This window comes from Myotis lucifugus, unplaced genomic scaffold, assembly GCF_000147115.1.
Source record: "Myotis lucifugus unplaced genomic scaffold, Myoluc2.0 scaffold_3, whole genome shotgun sequence".
NCBI lineage: Eukaryota > Metazoa > Chordata > Mammalia > Chiroptera > Vespertilionidae > Myotis > Myotis lucifugus.
The window spans coordinates 10,229,442-10,250,363 of NW_005871051.1; the positions used below are offsets into that span (position 1 = coordinate 10,229,442).

Genomic DNA, 20,922 nt, shown 5'->3' on the forward strand with positions numbered 1-20,922 from the left:
GTTGTATGAGCCTTATTGGTTGTTAAACTTATCCAGGCCACTTCACTGTTGCCATAACTTGCTTTCCTGTGTGTCCACTTCTCACGTGCTTATCAATAGGAAACTTTATTTTTGCCATCAATGGGAAAAATGCATTGTGGTACTTATGAATTTATAGGGTATATATATATATGTGTGTTTGTGTATGTTTGTACCTCCTGCCCCCTTCTCCCCAACCAGCTCCGCTTTGGAATGAAACTACAGAAAAAAAATTGGGAGTCCTGGCAGATGAAGACAACACATTGCAACAGAATAGCAGCAGTAACACCAGTCACAGCAATGTCACGCAGAAAGAAATCACACTGCCTTCAAGACTGGTCTATTACATCAACCAAGACTCCGAAAGCCCTTACCATGTTCTTGACACAAAGGCAAGGCACCAGCAAAAGCATAACAAGGTAGGCAGGGCGCTGGGTATGCAAAAGTAGCTGCCACAAGGAGCTGCTTTTGATTTGATGTTCTGCCAGAGTCTGATTTCACACATTTTACTGAAGCATTTTATTAGGCAATCAATTACTATCACGATAGGGCAGAAACTGGAGGGAATTCACCTGGGCTGTCCTGGAAGAGGATTGCTCTTTCTCTTCTCTGACTCTAAACTGGAATTGGAATTTTCTCAATGGCCTCATAAGTGTAGCAGCTGACATGTGGTCCCTGTATCTTTCAGGTGCATTGGACACTGAACAGTAGTAAAGTGACTGTGTTTATGATCCTGACTTACAAGTGTGAGGCTTCATGTAAGGGTGCAGCATTCCCCGTCCCATGATGACAATTGCTTTACAGCAGGGGTCCTCAAACTAAGGCCCGCGGGCCACATGCAAATACAAATATTGTATTCGTTCCCGTTTTGTTTTTTTACTTCAAAATAAGATATGTGCAGTGTGCATAGGAATTTGTTCATAGTTTTTTTTTAAAACTATAGTCCGGCCCTCCAAAGGTCTGAGGGACAGTGAACTGGCCCCCTGTTTAAAAAGTTTGAGGACCCCTGCTTTACAGTCTGGACACAGAAGGTTGTAAGATGAGGCTGTTTGGCTAGACTCACATAGAAATTGAATATTTAAATTTAAGCAACTTCTCTCTCTCTTTATCTTTAATGAATCAATAGGAAAAATACTTTGCTTTATATTTTCAGTAGGTAAAGACATTGACACTTAAAAAGACTGGTGACTATAAACAAACCATTTGTGCAATATAGCGACCAGTTTTGCTCAGTATAATCCTTTAGACTTTACCTGCATCCACTGTAAGTGGTTGCTTTTACTTTCTTTCAGGTTGGTTCAGAGAGTGGCCCTGAAGGTGGGGAAGGTAGAGGTGCTTGACATCCAAAGACTTTAAGGGACTTTTTCCCTTGCATACTATTTATTTGAGTTCATAATATTTTGGACCCCAACAGATTAACACATTGGGTTATCAGTGCCTCTGCTCTTTATCAGGAGCAAAAAATTGAGTTGGTATGTCAAATACTTTCCTTTGGATTATCTCCGTTTAGTTGAAAGGAATAGTAACTGTCTAAACATCCAAAACTTTAGAAAAGTATCTGTGGTTTATATTATGATTTTTATTAGTTTTCTAAAATAGAGGGAAATGGTAACTATTTATCAAATGGGGAGTTAGAAATGTAAGGCTTTGAAGGGAACTGTCCAAAGATTGTAAAACAGCTCATATAAAAATTCAAAAGGCCTGAATATTTAAGTTTCACAAGTCAGGTTTCTGAGAAAACGCGTCCTTCGTACTGGTTATTATTGGAGAAGTTAATTTTGTTTCTCAAGATTATGAAGTCGCTGCTACCCACCTTGGCTGAGATGAATGGGTCTCTGATCTTGCAGTCCTCTTCCCATCCGCTCCTATGTCACTGAAAGGGTTGATTCCTGCATCACGTCTACCCATTTGTCTTGTTCATAGGAGTGGGTGGTGTCTTTACAGTAGAAGAGTCCAGCGCTGTCTCCATGAATGCTTTGAGGCCCATTTTATGGCTTTCCTAATGAAAGAGACCTTCTATGGTTAAGTGGCGAGTTCTCAAACTCCAGTGCCTTTGCGTAAGATATTGGAGGAAGAAATAAAAGCTGCCTCAAAGACTATTTTAAAGAGTGCCCAAGCCCTCTTGAGCTGAGACTTGAAAGCAATTCCAGTGGAACTTCTTTGTAACGGGGGTGTTGGAGGCTATGAGTAATGCCTGTCTTATAGTCTAACCTGGTGTGGCTGCTTTGTTGGTAGTGCATGGTTTGACTACAATATGTCTGAATTTCTATGATAATAGGTTTGTTAAAACTTCACCCACCACTCAGGTTGAAGAATAGATTTTTCACTGTGCAACTCATACTTGCTGTTGGAATGCTTCTACCTCTCCACTTTTATTCCCCAGGATAGTTGGGCTTCTTTTATCGTAAAAAGATGTTTACAGAGAAATTATATTTGAAAGCACTTTTCTTCTTTTTTAAAAATTAGTTTAATTCAATAAACATTTGTTGCATGTTTCTATGTGCAAGGTACTATGCCATAGATTCAGAGATAAGAGGAAAAGGGTACCAGGAGGAATAAGACATAGTATGTTTTCCAGGAGACACAAAAATGAGATGAGCAACATTCTAAAAAGTGCTCCTATACAGTTATAAACTGTTCTTCTTAAGTGGCACATTCCCTGAAATTTCCCTTTGTGTTCTGTGATTTTACTTTTACTTCTGTTTTTTTTTCTTCTCCTTTTTTTTATAATTTTTTTTATTGCTTAAATTATTACAAAGAGTATTACATATGTCTCCTGACTTCTGTTTTTAAGCATCTCTTGAATTAGTTGACAAGAAGAGTTTCTAATGCTTTCTGCTTATATCTGGGTGACTTGCCTAATAATAGTGATGATAGAATTTGTTAGTTTCACTACTTTACAAATACTTCAGTAAGAGAAGAAGTACAGAATTTCACCATTTTTGATTTTATAAGTTTTGATTTTAATATCTCTGTAGCATGTACCTTTTTTCTTCCCTGATTTCATTGCACTCAAGCACATTTTAATGAATGTCTGAGAAATGCTGAATCACTGTGCTATTCTCCTGGATTCTCATAGTTGGGGGTAGAGGTGGAGAGGTAAAGTCCTAGATATAGGTTGCAAGGCAGAGCTCTGTATTTATTTCATAAATATTCAGTGTTGATCAGGCCTTATTACTTTGCAGCTGTGAAAGTTAAAATGTTTAACTCTTTCAAAATTGGTGAGTTCAAGAGGAGATGGTACAAAGCAAATACAAAACACCTCTATATTACCAGTGTTTTTGAAGACCTTAAGGTTTTCCTTGTGGAATTGTTAATGGCAAATATTAGAGTCAAACCTCGGTTCTTGAGTTTGGCTAAGAAAGAATTCAGAGCAAAGAACTCTGATGCAAGAGAAAGTTTATTTAGAAAGTCACAGAGGTTGAAGAAGGGAGCCAGCTGGGCTGTATGGACTTAGGAAACAAGTTACAGAGGCAAAAGAAGGGCCCTTGGAACTTGGTAGAAAGAAAGCAAAGGTACTGCCTGAGAAAGAAAGTGCGGGTGTGTGTGTGTGTGTGTGTGTGTGTGTGTGTGTGAGAAAAAGAGAGAGAGAAAGAGCGCACAAGCGCACCCTGTGCTCCTCATCTTTAGGATTTTTATTTGTTTTGCAAAGGCGAAAATTTTAGGTGAGGTCTCCGGAGGATCTCAATAGAATGTTTATTAGCCTTCCAATTGTGTCCTTTCAGGGTCGTGGTTTCTACGGATTGGTGGACACTAGGGTCATGGTATCTACTGATTGGTGGACACTAGGGTAGAGGGTCATTTGTCATTGTATCTGGTCCTGCTGCCAGCCAGCCATGGTGTTGCTTGGTCTGGTTTTGCTGTTCTTCTGGGCTTGGAGCGAAAACACAGTTGAGGCCTAGATATTATCTCTAGTTTGACCAAAACTCTGTTTCTGTGGCTAATAGACCCAAGGTTTTGTTCCTAAGATTATTTGATGCTGATTAGAACCTCATTGTCCTAATGCTTAATGCTTAAGGGAGTGATCATGCAAGGACTTGTATGCAAGTTGTATGAGGCTGTTCTCTGGTCCCTTGTTCCTCCTTTCAGGGAGTCTAAACTGGATGACTAGCATCATACTAGGGGAGAAAAAGTCACCCTGAGGGTCAGGTCCCAGCCTATAATAGTTGTTTTCTCCAGTGTTGCCTGTTGCTAGGTACCCAGGACTTTCTGCCCTGGTGACATTTTGTATCTGGCCTGTTGTTCCTGCTCTGCTCATGCCTGTCTAACTGCCTACTCTATCAGAATCTTTTTCTTTTTTTAAAAAAAATGTGTTTTCATTCATTGATTTCAGAGAGAGGAAGAAAGAGGGAGAGAGAGATAGAAACATCAATGATGAGAGAGAATCATTGTTTGGCACCCCCCCTACTGGGGATCGAGCCTACAACCCGGGCATGTACCCTGTCTGGGAATTGAATCCTGACCTCCTGGTTCATGGGTCGATGCTCAATCACTGAGCAATACTGGCTGGGCTCTATCAAAATCTTTTTATCTCCAGATAGGGTGATAGATGACCTATTTATCCAAAGTACTCCATTTTTGAGAATGAAAGAGGGCACACTTAATAATTATTCCAGAACAATAGGCATAAACCAAGATGGTCCATAGCAGAGGGGGAATGTGGTCACCTCCGTTCTAAGTAGTTACTGGTTTTTGGTGCTTATTCAAATTCAAGTTTCTTTATAGTTTATTTTCTTTTCTGATGATTTATTGTAAATTTTTCTTACTAGCTAGGATGTCAGTTTACCATGTAGAAGTATTAGGGTCTGAAATGGAAGAATTTAGTTTTGCTTTTTTACCAAGACATGTGTTCTTCATTTGTAGATGCTTTTATGAGCATAAACGGAATTTTTATGGTTACTAAACGTAAGCATTTTATTAACCACTAATGCAATATATGAATAAAATGGAGCATACATTTAAAAAGAGAGAAAAACTATTTAGATTCATTCACTCATTCATTTAATCTGAGCTAATTTTTTGAGGTCTGTTCCTAAGAAAGTTAATTAATCTGTGGGGGAGGAAAAATAATTTTTTTCTCTACCCTACTAGGTACTTGTCTGAGACACACACTGTGTTAAAAGTAAGGTTACAGGAGAACAACAAACAGAAATTTAAAGCATGTTACATAGGAGAGGCTCAGGAAAACGGAGTAACTCTTCAAAACGGCCCAGGCCATCACCTTAAATAACATCTCCTGCTAAAGACAAGATCTTGGAGGTGGGGAACCAGTTGTGGGAGGGTACAGGGAAAGCACAATAAACAAGGTTAAGGTTGTTATGCAGATTTAAGTCTCTGCCTTCTCCACTGATAAAAGTTTCTCAAAATTTTAGTCACCCTCCTCTTCCTGCTACATAGATGGAGACAGGGGTGGTATATTCTGCTCCTGTTCAAACCTTTCCTGAAACTTTCCTTTAGTCAAAAATTATTGGCCCTATATCCTACTGTCTTAGGATTCTTTTCTCTCTCACGTAAGAAGGGATGGATGAGGTACACTGTGCATACATAACACAGGGTCTGGGGACGATGACTGTCATCTCTTTTGACTCTAGTTAGCCTGTTTATGCTCAGTCTTTTGTTACTTAATCTGCTGTGCTGCAGAGACAGAGCTGGTGTTTTGAATTAAGAATATGTAGACAATGTCCTACCGAAAGAGAGGGCACAAGCCACCCACACCTGGTAGGCTGGTAGTTCCCTCAGCCTCTGAGCTCCCACTTTGGGGAAGTGAAACCCACAGGGTATTTTTGATAGAAGTTTCAGTTTTAGTACACTCACACAAAGATGTATTACAGATCCCCAAAGCAGGAATGGGGGTGGGGAGGCAGTGAGCTGGGGGAAGGGCAGTCCTCCATCCCAGGTCATATCCCAGGTCCCGAGCCATCAGGAGACACAGAGCAGGGTGGCCAGCCCCTATCACTCATAAGTGGTTGGACTGAGGTTACTAACTTTTCTCAGGCTTAATTCTAAGCAACTATTTAAAAAGGTGTAAAAGCCAAGTGGGAACTTATGGCGGGAATCCTAAAGTCTTTATCTAAATGTTTAGACCTTGGGTGTGAGCAGAGTTGTCATACTGTAAAATGCTTATGCAGCAGCTCAGCAAAACAAAAGTTGTTTTCTCAGCACCCCTACTCCCTAACACCCCAGGCTGAAGAGAGAGAAGAGAGATGTTTGAATTAATTTAGATCATGATGATCATCATTACTTGCTACTTTACTTCAGGACAAGGCCAGCTCCACATTCTGGACCATGCAGAAGCCAGCTGCCCCCTTGTTCTGGGTGTGGGACAGCAGAAAGACACACGGAGTCCTTTCTCAGAATGGGTAGAATGGCAACTACTAGTATTAGGTTACAGGACAATATAAACTTTTGTTTTGGCTTCAATAGCCTTCTGAAATTTTCTAGGTCTTCCTGAGCATCTAGGAGAAAATTGCAGTCTATAGAATTCAGGCTTGTAGTGGTTTTACTTGTAATGTCTGGCATATAGTAGGTTGTCAGTAAATATCTGTTGAATGAATTGATGATTAAACACTCATATGTTAGAAAGAGTGCAGTGCTTTCTGTGCAATTTTATGTTATAATCAAATTGACCTTCAAAGGGGCCTCAAGTTGCTGTTAAGCATTTGACTGATCAGTAGGAGAGATAATTGTGTGTGTGTGTCTGTTTAGCACTGCATAAATCACACCCTAACAGTTCTTAGATTATCCCTAAAACTGACACCACCACCAATTAATGTGGCTAATCAAGAGCTGACCATGTGGTAGTTGTTGTCATTGCTATGGGTTACTACTTCTCAGTGTTGGAGCAACACTGGAGCACAAGGTGTCCACTCACATAGTACCTAGTAAATTGGATTTGTATCTGTCAATGGTTAAGTTCTGTTTGGGTCAGCAAACATTTATTGAATACTTGTTTTGAATCAGGCACCATGCTGGACTCTGGTAAAAGTGATGAGAAGTAACACTTAGTCCCTGCTTTTGCTCATAACTTGATGGGCATCAGAAAGAGGCAGGTGCTGCTGCATGGTTCATGTCAGTGCAGTTGCTAGTTGCAAGAACCGAAGGTTGTGGGCACCTAGGAAAGTCTAAGAAAGACTCACAGAGGAAGAAACAATTGAGCTGGTTCTAACTAGCCATTAGGAGGTACATTTTTGGGAGGGGGCCCACAGAGTCAGAGGCAAGGGCTCTGGCAGGCTGGGAGGTGGTAAGGTATTTGGTGTGGTGAATGTGAGAAGGAGAAACCCAAGAGTGGGAAATGTAAAAGAATTGGGCATTAATGTTACATTTGTAGTCAATTAAAGAAAACCAGTTTCTCTGGAAACCCAATCATGTACATGTTTATAGATGTAACTGTTGAGATTCATAGTTAGTGTCTTCAAAAGGACAAACAGCTAGTAAGTATCAGTCAGGATTTGAACACAGGTCCAGTCTTGGCAGAGCTCCTGCTGCAGAGTTGGGAGTGGCAGGTAATGAATGTGAAATGTTGTGAAGGCTGTAAGAGATGACGGGTTTGGATTTATTCCCTATCAAATGGTTAAATCCTGAGAAGTCAGGAGGTAAGCACATTGTTGATTGAGCATCGATTTATGGCCAATTCTGTGGCTCCTCAGGGAATTGATCTTCTAGTGGGAGGAGACAGACCATAAACACAACAAGAGCAACAACAACACAAAGATTTCAGGTATTGACAAGTGCTCGAAGAAGAAGATGAAAGAGTATATATGGTAGAGAATGTGGGTGGGATGATTTCTCTTGAAAAGTCAGAAGAGTGGGCCTATGATCTTGGGTGGAAGTAACCCATCTACTGTCCCTCCTTTTATATGGGGGTGAGCATGAGCCGTTTCTTCAGTCCCCTCCACTCCTTGTTACCCAACACCCTTCTTCATTTTTGTTACTTGCCTGGTCTCTGGAAGTGTTTGAGTTTGGACCCTGGTCTTTGATTCTTCTCTCTCTGGAGTCTGGACCATTTGTGATCATCTCAGCCTGGATTGATTTGCTTGCCTCCCTGCTTCCCAACAGTCCAAGGCTGAGCTGTGCTGTTGAAAGTCTTGCTTCAGGGTGTATCCCTACACGTTTTCTGCTCTCTGCTCATGGGTTGACTTATTCCGGCTGACTATATAACAACTCGTGTCATGCTGTCTTTACTGATTCTCAGTTTTTGTTTTTCTTAACAGATCAGGCCACTGTCCTCTCGACAGCCAGTCAAAAAGCAACCCAGGAGCACTCCCTTGCCTGTTGGCATTGCCCAGGGTTCGGGGCATCCCTCTTCTGAAGGAGTCAGACAGGATGAGAGCTGTCCTTCCTGCCTTGCTCCTTTTTGTCAGCGGTACCGCTGCTTTCCTAGCCCTCTGAGAGTGAACCTTCCGAGTCGTCTTTGACTCTTTTCTCGCCTTCATCTTCTGTCTATAAATAGTCACTTATTAAGCCTTGACGTTTCTCCCTTGAATCCATCCCTCCTTCTCTCTCTGTATTGTGTTCTTGTCATCGCCTGTTGTTTCTCCCTCGCTGTCAGTTCATCAGTCCCACTGCTGACAGATTAATCTTCGTGGAACACTTATTTCTCACGTGACTCCCTTTATCCTCACGCAACAAGCATAATGTCAGCTAGATGCATTTTACTTGTGGGGCGAAGGAGAGACTGAAGCGCTCTGGAAAAGCTGCCGCTCCCCTCCGGATACTACACATTGTTCTCCTTTTAGCACTTTTCCAGGCCTGTTTACCCAAAGGTCAGTGCCTGGAAGGAGGCAATTTTGTCTGGATGATCCCATTCATTTCTGTCCACACTCTAGGACTAGTTATGGGAGTCCCTTGTGATCAGTGGTAACAGCCTAACCTGTCAGTAATATGTTCTTAGGCTTTTGTTTTAGGATTAAAATACGGTTAAATTCCTGCTTCAGAAGATCTTGTCGTCTCCATCTTAAAGACCTGAGTAATTAATTGCTCCTAGTATATGTTTGCTGAATGAAAATATTTTATTCCTCTCAAAAATGTACATAATCATAAGGCTTTATTCGCACAAAGTACTTAATTCACAAGTGACGTGGGTACCCTTTAACCTTATGAAAGACTCATTGATTCACATAATTCACTCATTCACATCCACTGAGCCTGTGATTTTAGCAGTTTTTACAAAGGAGTCTTTGTATTTAGAATTTATATAAATTAAGGACAATTTTAATCAAGTCTAATGCGAGGAACTCCACTATAAAAGAATAGACCCAGTTATCATGTTTTACTCAGAATAATGAGCTGTTAAATCAATCATGTTCATTCATAACAAATTAGGATAAAGTGTTTGCTTTTTATAGAGGAACGTGAGAGGTGCATTTCCCATCTCCGGGCACTCGTCTGGGACAGAGCCAAACCTGTGGATTGGCTTGATGTTCCAAAGAAGGTTCTGTTATATAGGTGTCTTCTCTGGCTGAAGAGTAGACAAGAGGCTACTTTCTGCATCTGGGAAATTACAAGTTAATGGATTAGGGCACTACTTTCCATTTTATTGTGAAATACATTTATTTGTTAACAAGTTCTACCTTAATGCTGAACGCTCTCCAAGCTTTCTGTTTAGAAATGAAAAGGATGGAAATTAAAATAATCTCCTCTGTCGATAGACACTAATTACAGAGAGTTAAGTTCAAGCAAACCAATGGACAGAATTGTAAATAGGGCCCTATGACCAGTGACTGGACTGCTCTTTAGCTTGGATCTATGGTCAAATGCTGGGGATGTCCACCTCTTTCTTATCTGCATGACAGGGTCCACTTGAAGGGGTCATCCTGGCACGTTTTTAATCCTGAGAGATTATCTAGTAGGCACAAGATAATCACAAACTCCTGGACCACCCCCTTCTGCCCTCAGTGGGACTGAAGATTAATTTTAGAAGTCAAATCTAAGCATGCCTAGAGGCATTTCATAAAAAACATGCCAGAGCCACGAAGACATTGATTTTTGAGCATCTGCTGAATCCCAGTCTCTGCTCCAGTGCTTCCGTTCCCTTGGTGTGGATATTCAAGAATTTGCTCTATCTGGTTGTAGCCCGGATCACTTAATTGGGTGGTTTATACTATCTTTTAATTGTAAACAGGCCTGCTAATACCATATACTCCCAAACTTAATAGTTGTATTGCAGATGGCTCCATTAACAACATTCATAATATAAAAGAATCAACACTAGAGGCGTGCCCAACCTTATGTCTCCTTGCTCTTTCCTTTTTCAGCTCAGTGAATGCATTAGATCAGCTTGCAACTCATTCTGCAATATGCTGGTAATAACAATATGATGTATTTCTTTTGCAGTGAACCTGAATAGTTTTATACCTATAATCATACAACATCCTCACAGCAATAACACACATTTAATTATTAGATGGTCATTATTTATGTGTTCTAGGTGAGAAAACTAGGTCCAAAGAGGCCAGGTCCATTTGTCCAGGTTCCGGGAATTATTGGCATGACCAGAATGACCAGACCTGGGTCTGTAGATTTCCGGTTCCTTGTTCTCTTATCACACCACATCTATGGATTGAAAAGGGAAGTTTCTCTTGTTTCTCTCCATTTTAAATACCTTTCTGTCAATGACAAGGACCTGTGAACTGATTACACCATGGCTACACAACCATACCCACACGGCTCTGGCCTTCCTCCGCAACTGTTTGGTTTTCTTGTCTCCTTTTTTTTTCTCCCCTAAATGAGCACTTCAGATAAATAATCTTGTTTAAAATGCTGACCTTTCTACAATACTTTGCTTACCTGCTTACCTTTCCTTGTTGATCTTCCTTAATTTTCTTTTTCCTCTATCAGATTCCCCATCTTCCTTGTTTTCTGAAAAAGTGTTCACGTTTGGTGTTTCCAAATTATCAGACATTAGACTAGTCAAGAAAAACTTTTCTTTTGTTTGAAAAAATATTCTCTAATATAGGCTTCTGCAGCCTGATGAATAGTTCTTTAAAACAAGGTGAATTGAATAAGAAAGAGTTGGTTAGTTTACCCTCTGATTTTTTTTACTAACACCCAATCTAAACTTTTTTGTCCGCATGCGATAACCAGTGTTTCTACACAGACATGCTGTTATTTCAGGGCAACGCAAGGAAATTGGCATTTTAATGATGCAGTAGTGGCATTTACTTGTGGGATAAACGTGATGTGCACTAAGCTGTTTAGAGTGTCAGATAGTCTTTGTCTTCACTTATGAACTCCTTTGCCACATAGCGGGGAAGAATGGTGGGGGAGTCGTGTCCAGGGTGTGACAGATCTGCTTATATCAGCTATTTAGACTTGGGCAAGTTACCTAGCCTTTCTAAGCTCTTTCTTATCAATAATGTGGACGTAATAATAGTGCCCAGACAGAGGCTGTGCCTGACTGAAATGGCATCACCTAGTGTGGTACCTGGCACACGGGAAATACTCAGTGTTTCCTATTCATTACTGACTAGAGGCCTAGGGAATCCAAGTTGTGAATTGCTCTTTCATGAATGAAGGGTTGTTTTATTAAAAAGGAAGCTGGAATAACGAATATAAGTTTAGAAGTACTGGTGAGGATGTTTGTGCGTGTGTGTGTGTGGGTGGGGGGGGTGTGTGACTCAGGGTATTCCTGGTTCTGTGGCTGCCAATGAATGAATTGCTTCACCGCCCATGAGAGTGGAGTGAATGCTTGAGGATGTGAGATGTTTTAGAAGCTACAGTCCTCTGCACCAAGGTGAGGCAGTGGTCTGTCAGCATGGTGTTTTCCTCCGGGAGGATTGGAGTTTTCCCTAAGTCTTTTTCCATAATGAGGACACTCAGGGCAGGCTTGGAATGGGGCATTTTGGTGAGTTGTAATGTGAACTGTTTTCTTTGTGGAGCTAACTGCTAATGTGGGCATAGTGTGTCACCCAATACTGTAAAGAGCACATATTCATATGGTCATTTCTATAAGAAATATCCCACCTCTCTTCCTTCTCCTGACAATTCTTCAAACAAAACAAAACCCAAGAAACACTTTCATCTGCCATTGATAGTTTTCTGGCTTTGGAATGCAGTGTAACAGTTATAACACCATGACGATTGGAATAGCATGGAGGACGCCCAGCCAGAAACACTGAACAGAGCAGGTAAAAATATCAGAAGTAAAATTCTCTTCTTATTTACACACTGGGATCTTATTGAACATGCTATGACCAGGAAGTAAAATTTGGGGCATTGCATCTTAACTGCCCTCACCAAGAAGAGTTCCTAGTACACGGACTCCCCTTCTCTCGTAAATTATGGCAAAAAGAGTTAGTAAACTCTATTAGTGAACAGTTAGTTAATTACTTTGCTAATTATTGTGGTCTGCCCTGCCCAAAGCAATGAACTTTCATCTCTGTGGAATGTTCAGACTACAGTTAGAGGCATTTATCACTGTTGGGCAGCATAAACACAATCACTGTTCCCTTCAGAACCAAAGGGACATTGGGATGATGCTGTCTTGTTATTTTGGGCTTTGCAATGGTGAGTAAAACACTTTTTGAAAATAGTTAACTATTATTCCTTTCCTTCCTAACAAACCACATTTATATTTTTCTCTTATTATTTTATTTGGAACATTAATCCTTTTAAGATCTACTGTTTCATTTTAGGATAATTACCCAAATAGTATATTTATAAACTATCCTGTCTACCTATCAGATCTTGAATTGTTTTTTTTCCCATTTTAGTTTTCTAGAGTTCTTGGATATCCCCTAACATGGTTTAACACCCTAATGTGTTAAAGTGTATGCACTTATTGGACTTACTTTCAAGAAACACTTGTTTGTGATGGGACACTTGAGAATCTTGGTTTCTTCACAGAGGGCATCCTCTCTCCCTTGATACCCAGACTTACATATCTGACTGTTTCTCTCGTATCTCCACTTGGGTACCTGACATGTCCGAAGCAGAACTCTTGACTCTCACATCTCCTAGCCCAACCCGCCCTGAGCACATTCTTTCCCATCTGAGTAAATGGAAGATCATCTTTCCACTTGCTCTGGCCATTTTCTTTATCTTAAGCGTTACTTCCAATCTTGTTGGTTCTCACTTCAATGCTGCCTAGAACCCGACTCTTTCTCACTGTCTCCACTGCTGCCAACCTGGTTTAATCTACCATCACCTCTCCCTAGTTTAATGAAAACACCTTCCCAACTCTTGTCCCTGCTTTTGTCCCACTCCCGTCCCTGGGGTTCCAGTCTGTTTTACATGCATCTGGCAGAATGGCCTATTTATATACTAACTTGGACCACATCACTCTTCAGCTCAATGACACGTATTTCATTCAGAGTGACTCCCCCCCCACCTCCCCTCTTAATCACAGTTTGGTTACTGGTGAAAATTGAACTCTGAGGATCACAGTTTCTATTTCCAGGAAGAGCAGTGCTTTCCTACTTCTTGGTAGTAGGGACATGGTTTGAGGCCAAAGAACAGAAGCTTCTGGGGGTGACAGGAGTCTTCACAGATGTTTGGGAGGGGGCTGTATGTCAGACCCGAGGAAACAGATTGTCCTGCACCCTCTGGGCCTCACGGGGAGAGGATGATCGCAGAAAGGTGGGCATCAGCTGAAGTTCTAAAAGAGAATTGCTCAAAAGGAGTATTTGGACATGTTTTGCTGGAAGTTGAGATTTACTAATTTTTAGATGAATAAAACAAACAAAATAATGTTTAAGAGAAAGAAGGATGAGTAATTCAGTTTTTGCATGTTTAAAAATATTTTTGCAGTAAAATATGTATAACATAAAACTTACCATTTTAACCATTTTTTAAAAAATACATTTTTTTATTGATATCAGAGAGGAAGGGAAAGAAACGTCAATGATGAGAGAGAATCATTGATTGGCTGCCTCCTACTGGGGACTGAGCCCGCAACCCGGGCATGTGCCCTTGACTGAAATCAAACCCAGGACCCTTCAGTCCGCAGGCAGATGCTCCATGCACTGAGCAAAACTGGCTAGGGCCTATTTTAACCATTTAAGTATACATTTCTGTGGTATTAAGTATATTTTCATTATTATGCAACCATCACCACCATCCATCTCCAGAATGTTTTCATCTTCTCCAACTGAAACTGTACTCATTAAATTCTAATTCTTCAGTCCCCCTCTCCGCAGCCTCTTGCACCCACCATTCTACTTTTTGCCTTTATGAATTTGACTAGTTAGGTACCTCATATAATCAGAATTATGTAGTATTGGCCTTTGGTGACTGGCTTATTTCACTTAGCATATCTTCAAGGTTCATCCATGTTGTATCATGTATCAAAATTTCCTTTTTAAGACTGAATAATATTCCATTGTATGTATATACCACATTTTGTTTACCCATTCATTCATTGATGGACAGTTGGGTTGTCCCACATTTTGGCTATTGTGAATAATGCTGCTATGAACATGAATGTACAAATATATCTGTTTGAGCCCCTACTTTCTTTTTTTAAAATATATTTTATTGATTTTTTTACAGAGAAGAATGGAGAGGGATAGAGAGTTAGAAACATCAATGAGAGAGAAACATCGATCAGCTGCCTCCTGCACACACCATACTGCGGATGTGCCCGCAACCAAGATACATGCCTTTGACTGGAATCGAATCTGGGACCCTTCAGACCTCAAGCCAACACTCCAGCCACTGAACCAAACCGGTTAGGGCTGAGCCCCTACTTTGAATTCTTTTGGGTATAGTCCCAGAAGTGGAATTGCTGGATCATTTGGTAATTCTATTTCTAATTTTTTGAGAAATCACCAGAACATTTTCCACAGCAGTTGTATTATTTTACATTCCCACCAGCAGTGCATAAAGGTTCCAGTTTCTATATATTCATGTCAATACTTGTTTTCTGTTTTTTTGTTTGATAACAGCCATCCTAATGGGTATGAAGTGGTATCTCTTCATGGTTTTGGTTTGTATTTTTCTGGTGATTAGTCATGTTGAGCACCTTTTCATTTACTTATTGGCCATTTATATATATATTTTTGGAGAAATGTCAGTTCAATCCTTTGATCATTTTTTAATTGGCTTTTTGTTTGTTTGTTTCTTACTGTGCTGTGAGAGTGTACTTTGCACAAAAGTTTTTAATTTTGATGAAATGCAACCTGTCTATCTTTCTTTTCTTGCCTGTGCTTTTGGTGTTATATCCAAGAAGTCCTCACAAAGTGTAATGTCATTAAGCTTTTCCCCTGTATTTTATCCTAAGAGTTTTATAGTGTTAGCTCTTATGTAAGTCTTTGATTCATTTTAGTTAATTTTTGTAAATGATGTAAATTAACGGTCCAACCTCATTTTTTATATGTAGATATCCCGTTTTCCTATCACAATTTGTTGGGAAGACAGTCTTTTCTCCACTGAATGGTCTTGGCACCCTCGTCAAAATTCATTGACTCCATATGTGAGGGTTTATTTCTGGGCTCTTTAGTCCGTTTATCTATATATCTATTTTTTGTGGTAGTACCACACTGTTTTGATTATAATAGCTTGGTAATAAGTTTTGAAATCAGAAAGTGTGAGACCTACAGCTTTGTCCTTTTTCAAGATTGTTTTGACTATTAGGGTCCCTTGAAATGGATTTTTAAAATTTCTGCAAAATTAAAATTAAATAAATAGGATGGATTTTTAAACTTCTGCAAGAAAAGTCATTAGGATTTTGATAGGGACTGCATTGAATCTGTGGATTGCTTTGGGTAGTATTGCCATCTTTTTTTTAAAATATATTTTTTATTGTTGATAGTATTACAGATGTTTCCCATTTCCCCCCCTTTACCCTCCCAGCCCCTACCACCACCCAGATCACCACCAACCTATTGCCCGTGTCCATAGGCTATGCATATAAGTATATAAGTTCTTTGGTTTATCTCTTCTCATCCCCCCAATCCCACATTAGTATTGCCATCTTAACACTATTAATTCTTCCAGTCCATGAGCACAGGATGTCTTTCCATTTACTTGTGTTTGATTTAATTTTCTTTATCAGTGTTTTATAGTTTTCAATGTCCAAATCTTTCACCTCCTTGGTTAAGTTTTTCATAAGTATTTATCCTTTTTGATGCTGTTGTAGATAGAATTGTTTTCTTAATTTCGTTTTAGGATTTCACATTGTTAATGTATAAAAATGAAACTAACTTGTGTGTGTCGATTTTGTATCCTGCAACTTTGATGACTTCATTTATTAGTTCCAATAGGTTTTTTTTTTGTATGTGTGTGTGTAATGTTTAGGATTTCTACATATAAGATTATGTCATCTACAAACAGTGATAATGCATGTCTTTATTGTTTGCATGCCTTTTATTTTATTTTATTTTATTTTATTTTATCTGTCTAGGATTTCCAGAACTATATTGAATAGAAGTGGCAAAGGTGGGCATGTTTGTCTTGTTCCTGATCTTAGAGGGAAAGCTTTCAGTTTTCCTTTATCGAGTATAATGATAGATGCGGGTTTTTTTCTTATATGGCCTTTATTATGTTGACGTAGTTTCCTTCTTATACTTTTTGCATTTTTCATCTCACCGGTTCCTTTAAAAGAGATACTGGAATATATACCAGAAGTATAATTAATTGGCTGTAGGTAGGCAATTTTGGGCAAACCACTTACCTCTCTAGATTTGACTTTCCTGATTTTAAAAATGAGGAGATTGGGTTAGATTTGAGGAATCTCAAAGTTTTTTGTGCATTGGAACCACTTCAGAGGTTGTTGAAAACAATTTGAGTTTGTAGATCGGTATAAGGTGCACTGGTTTGTATTTTTATATCTTAGGTGACTTTGATGTGGGTGAGTTTGTTCTCTGGAGTACCTTATGGCCCTAAAATTCTGTGAAGTAGCCTCCAATAAGAGTTGACTGGGTGTTCCTTAGAGGTGAAGAAATACAGATAGAAGTGATTGAGTTAGGGATTGTTCATTATGCCAAGTGAGGGCTGAATTTGTGTAGTAGCTGCTTCCCTGAGATGCTGGTGTGTTGGAAGAAGAGTAGGAGTTATTATTAGTATTATTATTAAATATATTTTATTGCTTTTACAGAGAGGAAGGGAGAGGGATAGAGAGTTAGAAACATCGATGAGAGAGAAACATTGATCAGCTGTCTCCTGCACACCCCCGACTAGGGATTGAGCCCGCAAGCAACGTACATGCCCTTGACCAGAATCGAACCCGGGACCCTCAGTCTGCAGGCTGATGATCTATCCACTGAACCAAACCAGTTAGGGCAAGAGTAGGAATTATAAAGTGTAGATCTTATTATTTGAAAGCGAGGAGAGAGTAGCTGGCTCCAGAAGTTGCTGGTGTGAGGTAATTCAGGGAAAAAAGTTTTTAAAAATAGAGACAGAGGAGGCCTAAGGAACACTGTTCCACCGAGAGACTGCTGGTGGGGTGCTGGCGCCCTCGGATTTATCACTGAGAAATCTTTGGCGGGTCAGTCTGGAGGGGGAATTCCAAAGAGCAGTGCTGGAATCAGAGGGAAGAAATGTTACAATAGGTGAAAAAATGGTTGCTCAATGTGCATATAAACATGCATACACTCACTTGTCAACTTAGTATAAATCTTGTATGAAATTAGTAGTTATTCTGCTATATTTATTTACATGGTCTAAGCATTCAGAGTTCATAAAGGAATAGATTGAAAAGTAAAAGTCTCCCATCGCTCCCAAAGACTGTTAAATTTTTATTTTTAGTTCTTTTAACATTAAATAATTTATCTCTGCCCTATTCTTAGATCCATCAGCCTAAGATAGCTTCTTCTGTCTCCTGCTCTGAAACGTGTAGTATATATCACACTATATTGTGCTCTTTCCTTTCTTTCCCTACCTTCTGATTTTTTTTTCTTGCACATTTAAAAATTCCTGGTAGTTTTATCAAGAACTTTGCAGTCAAAATGGACTTGGAGAGGGAGGGCTTGGGGTTAGAATTATGTGGCTAGTTGCTGTCTTCTGCCTTGGGAGAGAGAAGTACAGTAAGAGGCTCTGGAAGGGTGGCCGAAACACAAGCAGCTCCCTTTGATAAGTGGCTAAGAGCTCCTGCTCATTGTACAAGGCCTTGGAAGGTTGAGGGTGAGAAATTCTGTGGGGGAAAAATTGCGTATTTCTTTCTCCATTATTTTTTAAAGGTAAGAAGGGGCCAGAGGATGAAGGGCCTATTAGGATTTTGTTCTGATTATAATGGGAAGCCGCTGATGGGTTTTGAACAAGGAAATAACATTCTTTGATTTATATTTTGCAAAGATCAAAGTTCTGGTAGCTTTAGAGCCCAGGACGGTAGAGGGGCAAGAGTGGCACCAAGGAGACTGGTGAGGAGGCACTCACAGGCACCCAGCACAGCGTCCGCATGGCCTTACTGGGGTGTTAGCAGAGGCGTGGCAGGGAAGCAGTTGATTTGGGATATATTTCAGAGGTAGAGCCTCCAGATTGTTGATGATTGGAGGGGGGAGGGGGCGTGGACTAGAAAAGGAGAGGAGTAGTGGTAGACAGGATAGTTCCCTCCCCCAAGGGTGTTCATATCCTAATCCCCTAAATCTGTGAATAAGTTACCTTATGTGGTAAAAGGTGGTTCCGATCAGCAAATTTCATTGTGTGGAGGGGTTTCCCACACCAACAGGCAATCCTTGGTGCACTAGCAAGGTGTCAGAAAATTCAACTCAATTCTGACACTATTTTTATCTAGAGATAGCTCCAGATCCCACAGGTTAAGGGGTCAGTTTTACAAGACTCCCCCCCCCCCTCCCGGCCACCCCGCCTTTCAGATGCCAGTTGCAGGTCCAAGTATTTAGCTGTACTTCCGACTGACTGACTATGAATAAGAGGCTTCCAGAATCCCCTCCTCGGGTTTGATTAATTTGTTAGAATGGCTCACAGAACTTGGAGACACGTTTACTAACTAGTTTATTGGTCTATTGGATGTAACTCAGGAACAGCCAGATAGAAATGATGCATAGGACCAGGTATGGGGCCAGGGGAGTACCTCTCTCCACACCTCTCCATGTGTTCACCAACCCCTCCTTTTGGGTTTTTATGGAGGCTTCATTACACAGGCATGATGGATGAAATCATTGGCCATTGGTAATTGATTGAACCTTGGGTCACTCTCCCCTCCAGAGAGGCCAGGGGGGCGGGGTGGGACTGAAAGTTCCAACCCTTTATTCATGGCGGGTGCTTTTGGCAACCAGCTCCCATCCTCAAGTGCTTTCCAAAAGTCATCTCATTGACACAGACCCAGGGGTGTGGAAAGGGGCTTGTTTTGAATAATCAGACACGTACTTCCCCTTCATGACTCTGAAGTGATTTCAGAAACTGGACAAGAAACCAAATATGACAAAAAAGCTTTTATCACACTTATTGCTTAGAAAATCCCAAGGGTTTGGGGAGCTGCGAGCCAGAAACCTTGCATGAAGACCACGTCTGTATGAGAAATATATTTTGGTCCTCGGAATGACCAGATGGAAAGATTTCTTATAAATCACAGTATCTCATGTGGCAAAAGAGACTTTGTAGATGTGATTAAGTTAAGTATCTTGAGATGGGCAGGTTATGCTGGGATTTCTGGGTGGGCCCAGTGTAATCACAAAGGTCCTTCTGAGAGTTAGGGTCAGAGAAGGAGATGTTATGATGCAAGCAGAGGTGGGAGCGATGCGGGGAAGGACCCCAAGCCGTGGAATGCAGGAGCCTCTAGAACAGCGGTTCTCAACCTGTGGGTCCAGACCCCTTTAGGGGTCGAGCCACCCTTTCACAGGGGTCACCTAAGACCATCGGAAAACACATATATAATTACATATTGTTTATGTGATTAATCACTATGCTTTAATTATGTTCAATTTGTAACAATGAAATTGGGGGTCACCACAACATGAGGAACTGTATTAAAGGGTCGCAGCATTAGGAAGGTTGAGAACCACTGGTCTAGAAGCTGGAAATGATAAGGAAATTGATTCCCCCCCTGGAGCTTCCAGAAGGTGTCTGTCGACACCTTAATATTGGACTCTAGACTTTTAATTTGGACTTTTGAACTCCAGAAGCACGAGATAATAATATGTGTTGTTTTAAGTCACAAAATGATGGAAATTTGTTATGGTAGTAATTGGAAATTAATACAGAAGTCAAGAATGACTATAAGGCTTTTCCCTGGGGAATAGTGCTCCTTTTTCCCAGCATGGGAACGGCTGGGAGGCAAGTTTAGAAGAAGGCGAAGAGAAGCCTTAACTTGTTCTCTCCAGGCCGACTGCAGGTCATCTACGTGGGTATGTTGGTGATGGGCTGTGGTCTCAGGGGCAGGTTGGAACGAGATGGAAATGTGGGAGCCACCAGCATATAAATGGTATTTAGAGACCTGGGGTTTTATACCCACGGAGAAAACATATTACATTAATTACAGAAGGACAGCTTATTAGCTTCCAAACGGAGACCACATACAGTGATTCCCCCTCACTTCTTGCTGTTTAAATTACAGTTATTCTCTTTTGAGTCACCAAGTGACATTTCAAAAGATAAGAAGCTGCCACGTTGGGAGGGGGGAAAAAGCAACGTTAAGTCTACTTAAAAAAAAAAAAAACCTCACCAAATTTCTGGACTGTTGCAGCATTTCCTTATTATTTCTTGAAGACTACATGCGAGCTCATTTGACAGAGTTAAACTCATAGTTTAATTTGGGGACATTTCTATGGGTGTAAGTGTTTAAGAATTTGCTCTTGAGCAGATAGATAACTAACTTTTGAAAGAACCAAGCTCCCTTTTTCTGTGGGTATCAGTTGCTTCCTGCTGTTTTGTCTCAGGGGCCTTGGTGACAGCTGAAAGTGAGCTTTGAAATTAAGGTTACATATTTTGTAAAGGCAACACACCTAGAGGAATCGATATAAAATCATACATCTCCTGAACATACAGGTCAAGGGTTCTCAACTAGGGGCAGTT

General features: G+C 40.4%; 1 protein-coding gene across 1 annotated transcript in view; it reads left to right on the forward strand.

Moving 5' to 3' along the window:
- The first annotated feature begins 224 nt into the window (after positions 1-224).
- The window catches only part of ADAM23 (ADAM metallopeptidase domain 23), a 144,337-nt gene continuing 123,639 nt past the window's right edge, over positions 225-20,922 (forward strand). Inside the window, exon 1 of the mRNA XM_006082750.3 lies at positions 225-437. The gene's annotated coding sequence lies outside the window, so the exon portion shown is untranslated. The remainder of the gene's footprint in view (positions 438-20,922) is intronic.